Source organism: Danio rerio, chromosome 11 (genome assembly GCF_052040795.2).
Source record: "Danio rerio strain M-AB ecotype USA chromosome 11, GRCz13ab, whole genome shotgun sequence".
Taxonomy (NCBI): Eukaryota; Metazoa; Chordata; class Actinopteri; order Cypriniformes; family Danionidae; genus Danio; species Danio rerio.
The window spans coordinates 25695523-25708628 of NC_141031.1; the positions used below are offsets into that span (position 1 = coordinate 25695523).

The 13106-nt window shown below is 45.4% G+C and overlaps 1 long non-coding RNA gene across 1 annotated transcript; it reads right to left on the reverse strand.

The window, feature by feature from the left end:
* Positions 1-6565: 6565 nt before the first annotated feature.
* Positions 6566-10357, reverse strand: LOC147841794 (uncharacterized). The gene is made up of 3 exons (XR_015502180.1): positions 8199-10357; positions 7119-7430; positions 6566-7076 (listed from the first exon to the last, which is right to left on the reverse strand). It is a non-coding gene; the product is annotated as an uncharacterized LOC147841794 (long non-coding RNA).
* Positions 10358-13106: the final 2749 nt, after the last annotated feature.

Here is a 13106-nt window from a genome sequence, read left to right on the forward strand (position 1 = left end):
GCCTCCTCCCGGTGGGACATGCCTGGAACATCTCCCTAGGTACGCATCCAGAAAGCAACTGAAACAGTGTGTCCTCCTCTCGATGTGGAGGAGCTGCTGCTCTATGCCAAACTCCTCCCGGGTTACAGAGTTCCATACTCTATCTATAGGGGTACGCTCTTAGATGCTGCATTTTGGCCACTTGTATCTGAGATCTTGTTCTTTTGGTCATGACCTAAAGCTCATGATCATAGGCGAGAGTAGGAATGTAGATTAACAGGTAAATCGAGAGCTTTGCCTTTTGGCTCACCACATTCTTCTTTACCACAAGGGGCTGATGCATCGACTGCGTTACTGTTGCCGCTGCACCAATCTGCCTGCCAATCTCATGTTCCATCCTTCCCTACCTCATGAACAAAGGCCCAAGATACTTGAACTTCTCCACATAGAGTTAGGAGCACCTTGGCCTTGGACTTGGATGTGCTTATTCTCATTTCAGCCACATCACATTTGGCAGCAAACCACCCCAGTGCATCCTGAAGGTCCATGTTCGATGAAGCCAACAAAACTAAATTGTCTGCGAATTGCAGAGCCAGACCCCCCCCAGTCCAAGGCTACGCTTTGTAATTCTGTCCATAAAATTTATTAACAGAATTGGTGACGATGGGCAGCCCTGCCGGAGTTCAACATGCACTGGAAGCAAGTCTGACTTATTGCCAGAAATGCGAACCAATCTCTGTTCATACAGGGATGAGACATCCCTTAACAGAGCGCCTCTGATCCCATACTCCCAGAGCACCCTCCACAGAACGCCACGAGGGACACAGTCGAATGCCTTCTCCATGTCCACAAAACACATGTGGACTGGTTGGGCATATTTCCATGAACCTTCGAGCACCTGGTGAGGGTATAGAGCTGGTCCAATGTACCACGGCCTGGACGAAAACCACATTGTTCCTCCTGAATCCTAGTTTCAATCATTGGCTTTATCCTCCTCTCCAGTACCTTGGCATAGACTTTCACATGGAGGCTGAGGACTATGATGCCCCTATAGTTGGAGCACACCCTCTGGTCCCCCTCCTTAAAAATGAGAACCACCACCCCTGTTGCCCAGTCCAGAGGTACTGTCCCCAACCTCCATGTGATATTGTAGAGGCATGTCAGCCAAGACAGCCAAACAATATCCAGAGACACAGAGTGAATCTCATCCACCCCACTGCTTTGTCACTGTGAAGATTTTAATTATATTGCAAGTGACATTTGTTTTTATTAATGATATTAATGATATCTTACATTTATATAGCACTTTTCTGGACACTCAAAGCGCTTTACACAGGTGGGAATCTCCTCATCCACCACCAGTGTGCAGCATCTACCTGGATGATGCGATGGCAGCCATATTGCGCCAGATTGCACACTAGCTAATTGGTGGAGAGAAAGCAGAGCGATGAAGCCGATTAAGATATGGGGATGGTTAGGAGGCCATGATAGACAGATTCCAGTCGGCAAATTTGTCCAGGATGCCAAAATTTGTCCAGGATTTTTAACAACCACAGAGAGTCAGGACCTCAGTTTAACATCTCATGTAAAAGACGGTGTTCACAAAGCAGCATAGAGTTCCCTTCACTATACTAGGACATTAGGACCCACACAGGACCCACACAGACCACAGGAGCTCGCTGCCGGTAATAAACACTATGATTTGGCAATGTGTAAAAAGTCTCTTCTGTTTACCATGGCTCATCTACTTGATAAAAAACACAATAAAAACAGTACCATTTTTGCAATCTTTATATTTATTTAATTTATTTAGTAAAAAAAAAAGAAAAAAAGACACAATTTAAACAGGTATGTATGAATTATTGTCTTTGGAGCAGGTTTGGACTTTTACAAATATCACAAAAAAAATAGCTGTCTATCATTTTTAGAAAAAAGCACTAAACAATGTTTATCTGGATTAGATTTAGGGATAGGCCTATGGTTAATGGATCAAAACATTTCTATGTCAGTACAAAACATTGATGTGTTTGTGTTGAGCATAGCAATCATGCTGACTACTGTGCTTTTGTTGAGTTGCCTCCAAAACACACTGCTCCTGAGAGTTGGAGGATACTATTACCTCAGCTTATCTAATGTGTTATGAGAAGAGTTACTTAACTTCTTTAACACTTTAACTTCCACTCTTCCACTTCCATAACACATTCTTTATGTAATTGTGTTCCATTTTTTTATAATAACCTATTGATAAAATGTCAACCAGGCAGTTATAATGCCAGTTAAAGTGTAAAGATTAATTTTATTACTTTTTCTTAATCAATGTATCTCTTAGACATTTTATTTAATTCAAGAAACACACTGTATGTTCTGCACTTTCCTTGTAAATAAATGCATTATAGATAATTTTTTTGCAAAAAGAGGGATGTGTCAATATTACACCATGGCTTTGTGGTACACCACATATGTTATTTATAAATGTTGAGTTTTACTTTAACGATCACTTCTTTAATTCACAGTAACAAATGTTGTACAGTTCCATGTTTAAGCCAATATTGGCTCAGTCTGATGCATATTTTGTGACATGTGTATACTACAATGTTGATGAGACCATGAATCTGGTTAACACATGTTCCGAGAATGTTGATTCATTTTGCATTACTAAAACTCAACATTTGTTGAGCGCATGTTCTTGCAAATTAAGGACAGGTGTCCTGGAACAGGTCTCCCACAGAATCTCAGGACTCTAAGATGTGATTCATGTCTGTGTTTTGTTCAACATTTAAAGGTGAAGAATGCAATATTTTTAAAGTGGCACAAATTCTCTAACCCCATTTTGTCCCCATGGAACCTTTCAGTAAACAAGTTTTAAAAGGATTTGTTTGTATTTAGTTTCTGCCAGCTCAGACAAGTTAAAAAGTAAAAATGGAGCTTGTTTATAATAAACTGAATAGGTTGTTTGCTATCACATGATCCTGGGGATACATCAAATTCAGATGGAGGGCAGGCAATAAAAAAAATATGAATGGAAGACAGAGGAAAGTTCATATTTTTTTCTGATTTATACTATACTTTAAACGAGATATAAATAGAAAAAAAGCACATATGTTGGATTCCTCTATCATAAAGAGCAACAAGTTTTCTATTGACTTGAAATGTTTCCTGCCATTGAAGCAATAAATAAACTGTACATGAAAACATGACACATTTACATGAAAAAAATACTATAGTAATTTATAGTGAATACCATAGAGATTTTGAACCATAGTATAGTACATTTAATTAAATTGCTGTAGTAATTCTATACTTGCTGGTAAAACAACAACTATAGTAATAAACAAAACAGGCAATAATGTACTGTTTTCTACACTATTTAAATTATACACCTCAGTTTATACTAAAGTACTTATCACTGTTTGGTTATTACTTTTAGTTATTTACTATAAATTACCATAACATTTTTTTCAACATAGGCTCATTCTGAAACATACACCTATATACAATTCTGGAGATCACAAATTATGTAGCCAGAGCTACGTACTGTATGACTGCATTTCAACTTTAAAGTGAACACTACGAGGGCAGTGTGACGACATACTTTTTCTCACTTAACAGCTGATCACTTAGCTCCGTATGGACAGCTTTTCCGCTATTACCAGTTTGTCCAGTGGCTTGACACATACATCGGCGGACTTGAGACACAGAGAGGAGCTGAACACAAAAATGGGGTCTGAGTCTGGTAAAGCACGGTTCTAGAAAGCAGGTAAAACAAAGGCTAAAAATAAAATAAACAATTAAAAAACAGGGTGAGAATGTGGTAAAATCTGAAAACGTGGTAAAAATCAGGCTGCCGTAAGGGCTTTACTTGTTTTTTAAGACACTGCAGTTGGGCTTTAGTGTGGCGTGTTCCACATGTCACCTCTCGTCAGGTTATCATCGTACGGTACGTTTAGCTAGTGTAAACACTGTCTTCTAAACTTGTGTAAGCACCAGTAAACCATACCCAAGTCCGCCTGAAAGAGGTGGTCTGGAGTATGGCTCACTTTTGAAATGAATGCAATTGAATCAAACAACGGAAGAGAACCGCCAACTGTACAACAAACGTTAGTTTTTATAACGTTCATTCATGTGTGTATTTCTGTATATCTACCTTGGTGACAAGTGTGACTGACCCAGTGCAAACTGTGACAATATCTGCTTGTCTCCACCAAAAACATCATCGGAAGACATAGTGTAATGTTCTGAACATTTTTTATGTTTTTGCGGCAGATAGATGCAAGTGGCTCTGTATAAGATTCAGTAAAAGCAGATTTGACCGTGATATGCGGACATCTCTATTTTGCCACTTTGCTTTCGTAGCCCTCACCTAGCAACAGCTGAACTCAAAACAGCAGATTAATGATGCAAGTGTACTGGAAGGAAAAAAGACGGTGTGAACACAAACCAGCCACGGGGGAACAATCGTACTTGGATTCAGATCAGGTATTTGGACCAAGTGTGAAAGCACCCTAAATCAGCTGCTGTCTATTTGGTGTGTTCACGCATAGCTTTTTGGTCCAGTCAGTATCAGACAAAAGCAAATGCAAGGAAACAACACAGCTGTCTTTCGTTAGTGCTAATTGTTTGGTTTCTGGCTGTGATCCTACAGCCTCTGAGAGGGGTGGGGAAGCAGAAGCTCATTAATATGTAAAGAGATATGAAACGGAATGGCTCATTGTGGATTGGGGTCTTTTTGACAGGGTAAAAAGGATGTTTATTTACTCTACTGTTGGGAACTTTAACCCAAGTAAGTTGTAAAGTTTTCATTAAAACCTAGATTCTAATCAACTTATGTAAAATGGGCATCTGGTGTGACCTTTAAAGGAAGATTCTGCTTCTACGGAGACCTTTTCCACTGTAAAGAATCTATTGTTGAATAGAGTGGTGTAGTGAGTGTACCATTTTTTTTTTTTTTTTTCAAATCCATTTCAGTGTACAAGTGTGTCATTTTGTGGGTTTGTCTCCTCTAAAATTGAATATTGAGCCTCATGGGCATTATCAAATCATTGGGAGTGATGCACTCAGTCAAGTTTTAGTTAGCTGCCTCGCTCGTAGAGTTCCCCTTCGGTTGGGGAACTTCAGTGCCATAGAGTGGATTGATTGAAATCCACGAAATGGGAGGATTCGGTTCAGAAGCCGCTTGTCTGAAAGAGTATTGAACGGGCCAATGAATGCAATGAATTGGCAGCGTAAGCTTGCACAGGTGTACTTCATTGCCAATTATCCCAGCATATAAGCACACCTGGAGCGAGCAGACGCCATCCTTTTCGCTTCAGAGACTTTCTGATCGAGTCGATGAGGGTTCCTCCTGCTGTGACCAGCGATTCTGAGCGAACGAGAGCATTCTCCCGGTCCAGAGTGTGTACACGCAGCGGCAGACGGTCGAGCTGGGTTTCTCCCTTGCCTGGCGTTCTTTGGGTCCGGTCCTCCAGAGCGGTGCGTATAAAGTTGCAAACTTCACAGAAAGAGCAACACAGTCGTGCAGCACGTCCTTTTCAGGACGGCGCTCCGACTGTGCGTTTTTGGATACGGTGGTTTCCTGTCCTCGGATGATGGGCACGGGCACTGCGTTACATGTCTGGGGGGTCCAGCATGTTAATGCACTGCTCGCGGGCAGTTCATGTCGTCATTGTGATGCCATGACTGTTGCGCAGTAAAGATCGCGGCTAGCCTTTGCAAAAGGGTGAACCACCCCAGTTGTCCCCTGCTCTGCAGCGGGCACTCGGACAGATCTGAGGGTTTCAGAGAGAATATCCGTCGCCCACGGGCCCGCGGACCTCCCGCTCCTCTAAGCGCTCCATCCAAGCTTCGGGCGGGGGAAGCGATCCGTCTAACAGATGGTAGCCCTTACGCCCGATGACACCGGAGACCAGATGTCCACCGCGGCATCGGAGGGTGGGCTTTCATTGTCCGATGATTATCCAGACCCGCTCGCCCCCTTCGGGCTGGTGAGCGCTGTCACTACGGATCCTAAAACGGACATGTTAGCCGTGCTTTCCCGGGCTGCTTCCTCAGGTTGAGTGCGCGATGGCGGTGAATCCGCGCGGCGCCTCTTCTTGGCGGGGTCCGCCTCGTCACCCATCCAAAGCCTGTAAGTTATCTGCCTCCCTCGGAGCTAGAGCTTACATAGCTGCGGGCCAGGCTGCTTCCGCCTTGCATGCGATAGCCACCTACCAGCGCTACCAAGCGCAGGCACTGGCCGAGCTGCACGAGGATGGGTCTAACCCAGGCTTACGAGCTTCGCACCGCCGCCGACTTAGCTCTTCGGACTACTGAGTCCACTGCGTGTGCGTTGGGGAGAACGATGTCCACATTAGTGATCCAAGAGCGCCACCCCTGGCTGATATGCGCGAAGTCGACAAGGTCCGCTTTCTTGACTTTCCCCATATCCCAAGCCATGTTCGGCGACACTGTCTGTGAATTCACCCAGGAGTTCAAGGCGGTGAGAGAGCAGTTGATGGGTGATGTCTTATCGGCGGTCCGTAGCCCGCTCCGCCCGCCGTGCCATTCATACTTGCTCCTCGCCGAAGGCGCCCGCCTCAAGAGCTGGTCCGCCCCCGCACACGCCTCTGGCGAAGCGAGCGTGTCGGGCACCTCGGAAGCAGGCAGCCCCCCTGCCCAGAACGCCGCTAAGTCTGGCAACGGACCGCGAAGCGTCCCTGGGACAGGCCATCTGGAGAAGAGGGAACTTGCTCTTTCCCCGCTGGAGGGCGGGGCCCCATTTCCAACGGCACTTTTTTACTGCCATGAAAACATTATGAAAGGGCACTTTTCCACTTCCCCGGATGTGACAGCCCGAAATCTGCCAGTCTGGGACGCTATGCTTTCTAGCTTGCAGATTCGGTGCGTTTCGCCAGTGGCTCACGAGCGCTGGGAGGACGGTCTCCTTTCTCCCACCCCTCGAGCCTCCCCTCCGGAGCTCGGGTGCGGAGTGAGAGCAAATATCTCACCTCCAGCTTTTCCGTGGGACCCGCGCGCTTCCCGGATCAGCACACCCTCTCCGCGCTGCCCCTCTGCTGGTACGTCAGCGATTGTAGCGATGAGTCCATTAGCGACAGCTCTGCCTGCCTGGTTAGCGCGGGCCAGCTCTTCGCGGTGGCTCATACGCACAATCAGACTCGGCTATGCGATTCAGTTCGCGAAACGGCTCCCCAAGTCACGGGTGTGTATTCACCAGGGTCAGCCCCCTGTCCGCCCCTGTCTTGCGAGAGGAGATTGCTGTCCTCCTGGCGAAGGATGCAATCGAGCCGCTCCCTCCAGCCGAGATGGAGAGCGGGTTTTACAGCCCACACTTCATCGTGCCCAAAAAGAGTGGTGGGTCACGGCCAATCCTAGATCTGCGCGTTTTGAACCGCTGTCTGCACAAGCTGCCGTTCAGAATGCTCACGCAGAAGCGCATCCTCCGGTGCGTTCGTCCTCTGGGTTGGTCTGCAGCATTAGACCTAATGGACGCGTATTTCTATGTCTCCACTCTTCCTCGCCACCATCAGTTTCTGCGGTTGGCGTTTGAAGGTCGAGCTTGGCAATACAAAGCCCTCCCCTTCGGGCTCTCTCTGTCTCCGCGGGTCCTCACCAAGCCCGCGGAGGGTGCCTTAGCGCCCCTTCGGCTCGCGGGCATCTGCATACTCAATTTCTTTACGACTGGCTTATTTTTGCCCTCTCTCGGAGCAATTGATTATGCACAGAGACAAAGTGCTCCGGCACTTCCACCTGTTGGGGTTTCAGGTCAACCGAGAAAAGAGCAAACTCGCCCCCGTGCAGAGGATCTCTTCTCTCGGGCTGGAGCTGGACTCGGTCACCATGGCAGCGCGCCTCTCCGGAGAGCGCGCTCAGCTGATGCTGTACTGTCTGAGAGAGCTAGACAGTAAAATAGTGGTCCCACTGAAACTATTTCAGAGGCTCCTGGGGCATATGGCATCCGCAGCCGCTTCATGCCGCTCGGATTACTCTATATGAGACCACTTCAGCACTGGCTTCACGATCGAGTCCCCAGACGCGCATAGCACGCGCGCGCACACCGAGTCTCTGTTACTGCGCTGTGTCGCCGCGCCCTCAGCCCTTGGAGCGACCCCTCGTTCCTACAGGCCTGGGTGTCTCTAGAACAGGCGTCCAGTCTTGTTGTCGTTTCAGCAGACGCTTCCAACACGGGCTGGGGGGCTGTGCGTTGCGGGCATGCGGCTGCGGACCTGTGGAAAGGTACCCAGTTGCATTGGCATATCGCCTGGAGCTGTTGGCAGTTTTTCTCGCTCTCCACAGTTTTTTTCCGGTGCTGGAGCGGCAACACATGCTGGTCAGGACGGACAGTACGGCGGCGGTGGCGTATATCAGCCGTATGGGGGGTATGCGCTCTCGCCGCATGTCTCAGCTCGCCCGCCGTCTGCTCCTCCGGAGTCATCCGCGGCTGAAATCGCTGCACGCCATTCATATTCAGGCAAGCTCAACCCTGTAGCCGATGCGCTCTCACGGCAGCCTTACGTCCTGGAGAATGGAGACTCCACCCCGAGTCTGTTCAGCTGATATGGGCGTGATTCGGGGAAGCCCAAATCGATCTGTTGCTTCCCCCAAGATCGCTCATTGCCAGTTTTTCTTTCCCTGACCGAGTGCTCTCGGCACGGATGCACTGGCTTACAGCTGGCCTCGGGGCATGCGCAAATACGCGTTTCCCCCAGTGAGCCTGCTCGCGCAGTTACTGTGCAAGGTCAGGGAGGACGAGGAACAGGTTGCTGGTTGCGCCCCTCTGGCTCAACCGGACCTGGATGTCAGAGCTCTCCCTCGCAATAGCCCTCCCCTGGCAGTCCCTTCGAGAGAGCACCTACTCTCTCAGGGACAGGGCACCATCTGGCACCCTCGCCGATCTTTGGAGGTCCTTAGACGCGAGGAAGACTTAGGTAACCTCCGATTGCGGTGGCTAATACCGTCACTCGGGCTAGAGCCCCCTCCCCGAGCGCGCCTATGCCCTGAAGTGGAGTCTATTCACTGAATGGTGTGTCTCTCGCAGAGAAGACCCCCGTAATTTGCCAGATCAGCGTTGTGCTTTCTTTTATGCCGAGAGATGCTGGAGAGCAGGCTGTCGCCCACCACACTCAAGGTTACGTGGCTACCATCTCCGCTCTCATGACGCGGTGGCTGGCAGCACCGTGGGAACGCATAACCTCATCATCCGGTTCCTCAGGGGCGCTAAGCGAATTAATCCACCCCGCCCCCTCTCATGCCCTCATAGGATCTCGCCCTCGCTACACAAGCCGCGTCAGATCCCTTCGATCCTCGACTCAGTATTTTTCTGTCCCTGAAGACAGCTCTGCTGGTCGCGTTGATATCGATTACAGGGTCGGGGACCCGGAGGCATTTTTCGGTCAGTGACTCGTGCCTGTAATTGGGCTGGCTTTCTCTCACGTCCTGAGACCCCACCCGCGATATGTGCCCAAGGTTCCTACCACTCCGTTTTAATACGAGGTAGTGAGCCTGCAAGCGCTGCCCTCGGAGGAGGCAGACCCAGCCCTTCTTTATTGTCCAGTTCGCGTTTGCGTATTATCCGGACCGCACTCAGAGTTTAGATCATCTGAGCAGCTCTTCGTCTGTTATGGCGGTCGGCAGCAGGGAAGTGCCGTACCGAAATAAGTTCCCACTAGATTGTGGATGCCTTTCTTTCGCTATCAGAGCTGAGGTGAGCCGCGTCCCCCGAGAGTGCGTGCGCACTCCACTCGGAGTTTCGCATCCTCTCGAGCGCGCGCGCGCAGCGCCTCTCTAACAGACATCTGTAGAGCTGCGGGCTGGGTGACACCCAACACATTTGCAAGGTTTTAAAATCTGCGAGTGGAGCCGGTTTTCTCAAGGGTATTAGGTAACCCTTGGTGATTGAGGAAACAATTCGGTAGGGTGTTGAAACACGCTTGCTGCGCCATTCTCTCTAACACGGAGGTACGTGCGCCTTTTCATCTGTCAGTAAAGTTCCCCGTCAGGTGAGCCCTGCAGATTCCTCCGTGGCCCCCAGCACTGACTCAGCGGAGGAGTCACTGGCTGGCCCACTACGTTGTAGGTCTGCCCGCTGGTCAGCCCGCGTTTTGGGTAAAGGTGCCTGCTATGCGTGATCCCCACTAGGCGATCCCATATGCTTATTCCGCCACGGTTAAGTCCCCCCCCCCGGGCGGACCCGTGTCTTCCCTCTCCGCTAACCACTCTTTTGCTATGCGTACTCCCCCTTTTAGGGCTAGTCCATATGTAAATTCTGCCATCTATCCCCCCTTGGGTAACGAATGGCCTCCGCAGCGTCCTCCCTATCGGGATTGCACGCTTCCCAACGTACTGTCGTATTTTCCTAGAATTATCTAGATGCTCACGACTTCCCAAAAAATATATCTAAATCCGTAAGACTTCTGTTGAAGTAGGATAAATTAGGGCCAGGGACACGTTGGAGGACCGCGCCTCCCATGATGTGGGTGCGTCACACTTGCTTGACTATCCCCTCATCGGGGGCGTTGGTAAGGTGCAGTCATTATGGCGCTTTCCATACTCCTACCATTTCGTGGATTTCAATCAATCCACTCTATGGCACATCCGTTCCCCTCCTCCGGGAACGAAGGGTTACTTCTGTAACCTCGAACGTTTCTTATGGACAGGTTATTTCTGTAATTCTATTAGAGAACACATACTGTATTCTAGGCAGGCCCCTCATTTAGCATTATGCTAAGCTTCTAGGCTAGACCGGTTTTCCACTTGCTGTCTGTTTCTCAACTGATTATTTAGTTGTATGTACAGAAAGGTTCATGAATCAGCAAGAGTACAAGTATGCGGTCACATCTTTTAGCAGGTATATGACGTTAACTACTGCAGCAGCTCAACTCCCTGCAGTGTCAATGGTTTTTTCAACTTAGCATCTTAATTTATAGCTGACAGACGGTGGAACAACTGCAGGTCATGGTGATTCTGCACAGAACTGATACAAGCATTGTCAGCAGTAAGTAAACAACCACATTTTATAAACTGATTGTTATCCATGGCAATTGTGAAACCACAGGGTTTTTCTGGTGTCTTAAAGCACCCAAATGACATCCATACATGCCTGTGGTAAAATTATTCTACGAATTGCTTCTTAATCTAGTTTTATATGCTCTTGTGGTGCTTAAAGTTTTATTTTCGTAATCTTTAAGCTACAATATTTTTTGTTCTCACATATTTTATATGTAAAATATATTGTACTTTTTAAAATATACTTATTTTTATCAAGTTCACATAATATAATGCTGTGGTTTATGAAAGTCAGAGGTATAGAAAAAAACTGAAAAGTTTGAGGTGTATTTGAAACCACAGTATAAACTTTAATTAATTTATAGAGATGTATGTGTGCTATAACCTGCAAATAACAAACCAAATGATTTGTATTGTTCATATATTAATTAGATACTTGACTAAACTTGTAAATTGTTGTCAGGTCAAGATTTTAGTTTTTTTTTTTTATTAGGTTGGTATTTATTTATTTATTTAGAAAATATTTTTGAACCTTTACTTTTCATGTTTAATTTCGCTTTTTGCTAAACTTTAATATGTAGTTTTTCTTTTTATAGTTTTATATCTATTTAATTTATTATAAATGGCTCTTTTTTTAATAAAATGAAAATTAAGCTAAATTCTCCTGCTTAGAAAATCTAGTTTCAATACCTTTCCACACAGAATAAGATAAGCAAACTATTTAAAAGGCTATTAACTAGCTAATTCCTGAAAAGAAAAAAATAGATTAGCCTAAATACACTATACTTGGAATAGGCGCTTTATTATAATACTTACTTTATTTAAGAATTGTTTTTGTTTATTACTAACCATAATTGTTTAACTGCACTGGCAGATCCTTTGACTTGTTTTTAGCCTGTTTATATATAAATTAATCATTTCTTTAGATGGTAATTTTTGGAGTGCTAAGCTGAAGTAATTATGACCGACAAACTACCCCAAAACATAAGGAGATGTTTTCATCTTTTTCTTCCCCGTCACCCTTAAATCTTTATTTTTTGGGGGGGTAAAATGAAGTGCATATAAAGTATGATTTTGTTTGTCTCTCTATCTTCAGGTAAATCAATTCAAAATATCATCCTTATTGTCTCACTCAGAGGGACATTATAAAAAAGGTCATTCTCAGATGATTTTGTTTCAGCATTTCATCCACGCACAGTGGGAAGGAAACCGGGATCGTCTGAAACCGAATACTGTTTCAATGCTATTCCATTCACCCCTACAGATGCGCTGCAGTCAGTGCATAATCAGTTATGTGAGTACAGACCTGGTTATTTACTCACTCACCCTCTTTTCTTTGGCTTAGTCCATTTTTTATCAGGATTTGTTATAGTGGAATGAACTTCCAATTACTCTGTGTTTCTGATGGATGCCCTTACTCCTGCTTATTTAATTATTTTTAAATTACTTTGACCTTTTTGTCCAAAGTCACTCTGTTTTATAACACTCAATCCCTTCATTCCATAGCCATGAATCAGCATTTGAAAATGAAAAAGAAAAAAGCTAATTTTAAAGCTTATTTAATTTATTTTTTTTCCTTTTTAATAAGTTGTTTTAACAAACAGCAAATGCCAGTTTCTGTATGCCAGTATCTGGTGAGTGTAAACATGTGTTAATAATGATACATGTTGATAAAAAATAAAGATACTAGATAGTTGATACTAAAAAAACAAAGAATTTTTGCCGCAAATCTTTTCCTAAATGTCAACATCACTGTTTTGTTCTAACAGGAGTAAAAGCTTTTTTAGTTACACACAGAAACTCAGAAACTCTTGAACTAATTTAAAGAAAAAGTGTTATGTGCAAATTTAGCTTAATAACAATCAGAAACATCATTAAAGACCAGCTTTGTATTTTTAAGACTTTATTTTAGTTGTAACAACATGCCTATTAAAAAAGCATTTTTACTTATTTTAGCTGTAGTATGTTGTAGTAAGTTTGCTCATTAAAAATGCTCACTTATTCTTGTTCTTTTTATTTTTTTAGAAGCAATAAGTAAACATTTTGCACAGTAACTACTGTCTATCCTTAATTTGAAAAAAAAAATGTGGACAATATGCATGAACTCCACTGGTCCAAAGTTTGGGCTT